Consider the following 2,926-nt stretch of genomic DNA (forward strand, 5'->3'; position numbering starts at 1 on the left):
ATCTAAATCACTCTATCCAATCCTCAATGCATTCTTTTAAGGAACATTGACATTCTGTACATGTGGAGGGCAATAATGAGAGGGTACAGATGAGAAAACTAGAATTTTGCAGCTTCAACAAAACGACTCTTGAAATATTTCAACTGTCATTAGAGAGAAAGAGATTTGACTTGGTGCTGTAGCTGAGGGGTCTACATATTTCATTTAACTTTAAAAATCATGCTAGGGGCTCTTCATTCCTCCCCATTTGACAGACAGCTGAATCTTTTTTTTTTTTTTTAAAGATTTTATTTATTTATTTGACAGAGAGAGAGATCTCAAGTAGGCAGAGAGGCAGGCAGAGAGAGAGGAGGAAGCAGGCTCCCTGCGGAGCAGAGAGCCCAATGCGGGGCTCGATCCCAGGACCCTGAGATCATGACCTGAGCCAAAGGCAGCGGCTTAATCCACTGAGCCACCCAGGCGCCCCATAGCTGAATCTTTTAGTGCAATGCCAGCTGCATCCCTGAGACAGGATGGTGAAGGCTGGAATAAATGGATTTGACCGTATCGGGCGCCTAGTTACCAGGGCTATCTTAACTGGCAAAGTTGATATTGTTGCCCCCAATGACCCTTTCATTTACCTCAACTACATGGTCTACATGTTCCAGTATGATTCCACCCATGGCAAATTCCATGGCACAGTCAAGGCTGAGGACAGGAAATTTGTCTTCAATGGAAAGCCCATCTCCATCTTCCAGAAGTGAGATCCCACCAATATCAAATGGGGTGATGCTGGTGCTGAGTATGTTGTGGAGTCCACTGGGGTCTTCACTACTGTGGAGAAGGCTGGGGCTCACTTGAAGTATGGGGTCAAGAGGATCATCATTTCTGCTCCTTCTGCTGATGCCCCTATGTTTGTAATGGGCATGGAGCATGAGAAGTATGACAACTCCCTCAAGATTGTCCACAATACATCCTGCACCATGAACTGTTTGGCACCTCTGACTAAGGCATCCATGACAACTTCAGCATTGTGGAAGGACTCACGACCACAGTCCATGCCATCACTGACACACAAGAGACCATGGCTAGCTGCTCTGTGAGGCTGTGGCATGATGGTTGAGAGGCTGCCCAGAGCATCATCCTTGTTTCTATACTGGAACTGCCAAGGCTATAGGCAAGGTCATCCTGAGCTGAACAGGAAATTCACTGGCATGGCCTTCCATGTCCCTACCCCCAATGTGTCAGTTGTAGATCTGACCTGCTGCCTGGAGAAAGCTGCCAAATATGATGACATCAAGACAGTGGTGAAGCAGGCATTGGAGGGCCCCCTCAAGGGCATCCTGGGCTACACTGAGGACCAGGTTGTCTCCCGTGACTTTAACAGTGACACCCACTCTTCCACCTTTGATGCTATGGCTGGCATTGCTTTCAATGAGCACATTGTCAAATGCATTTCCTGGTAGCATGATAAATTTGGCTACAGCAACCAGGTGGTGGACATTATGATCCACATGGCCTCCAAGGAGTAAGAGCAAGAGTAAGAGAGAGGCCCTCAGTTGCTGGACAGTCCTTCCCCCAACTCATCTGCCAACACACTGAGAATCTCCTGACCTCCAGTTTCCATCTCAGTCCCCCTGAAGAAAGGGAGGAGCTTGAGGAGCCCTACCTTGTCATGTACCATCAATAAAGTATACTGCACTCAGCACCCTTCCCCCCAAATCATGTTAGGTAGCTATTTTAAATATATATATATATATATATATATATATATATACTAAAAGACTATTCAGAACTTCAGGGGAAGTTGGTGGAGTAGGAGGACCCTAAACTCAACTTGACCCAGGGATGCAACTAGATAACATCTATATTGTGTAAATAATCCAGATAGTGAAAAGAAGACCGGCAGAATAGACTCTCCACAGCTAAATGTAGAGAAGAGAACAGGAAAGGCAGAGAGGGCTGGGAACTAAAAAAAGACTAGCATTACTATCTGTGGAAGAGAGGGACACTGGGGCACAGAATGGCGAGAGAAAAAGACCCTTGCACCAGGAACCCGGGCACAAGGAACCTCCACAGGAAAGAAAAATCACCATAACATTTGGCTTTAAAAAGAAGAGGGTCCTAATTTCTTGAATTCTTTTTTTTTTTTTTTTTTTAGATTTATTTATTTTAGAAAGAGTGAGCAAGTACAAGCAGGCACAGAGGGACAAGGACAGAGAAAATCCCCAAACTCAGACTCCCTGCTGAGTGTGGAGCCCAATGCAGGGCTTGATCCCAGGACTCTGAGATCATGACCTGAGCTGAAATCAAGAGTCAGTTGCTTAACTGACTGAGCCTCCCAGGCACCCCTCACTTCTGGAATTATTACAATTAGCTGGGCTTAACACCTGGAACTTTAAAAATCAGTGAGATTGGCTCTGGGACACCCAAGAGAGTGAAGTCCCCGTGTTTAAAGAGACAGTAAAACAAATGGCCCCACAGAGATACAGCACAGAAGCAGCAGTTTGATTTGTAACAGGATGTTTTGTTATATACAGGATGATTTAACTAATCTCAGAGCCAGTGGTAGGTGACCAGAGATCATTGGGAGACTTCTGCAAGTACTAAGGAGTTGACAGGGACCATTTCTTTCCCTCTCTCTCAGCCTAGGCACAAGGACACCTGCAGGAACTAGTGCTATGCCTAATTTGCTAACTGTGTACTCCACCCACACATTCTCCTATGGTACTACCCCTTCCAATATGTTCAGAGCCCACCCAAAGTGATGTCACAAGCCTGGCAGTGTATAAGCAGCCCTGACAGAGAACAGCACCACTCTAAAGTGACTCCTGCCCCTGGGAGAGGAGAAGATACTACACATACTACTTTGATTGTAGTCCCAGCAGTGGGTACAGAGCAGACAGCTGGTCTGACTGCAGGTCACACTAAACCAATGAAACCTTCT

At 46.0% G+C, this 2,926-nt stretch overlaps 1 pseudogene; it reads left to right on the top strand.

The window, feature by feature from the left end:
- The first annotated feature begins 497 nt into the window (after nucleotides 1-497).
- On the top strand, nucleotides 498-1,511 carry LOC123925012 (annotated as a pseudogene).
- Nucleotides 1,512-2,926: the final 1,415 nt, after the last annotated feature.

Source organism: Meles meles, chromosome 14 (genome assembly GCF_922984935.1).
Source record: "Meles meles chromosome 14, mMelMel3.1 paternal haplotype, whole genome shotgun sequence".
Classification (NCBI taxonomy): Eukaryota; Metazoa; Chordata; class Mammalia; order Carnivora; family Mustelidae; genus Meles; species Meles meles.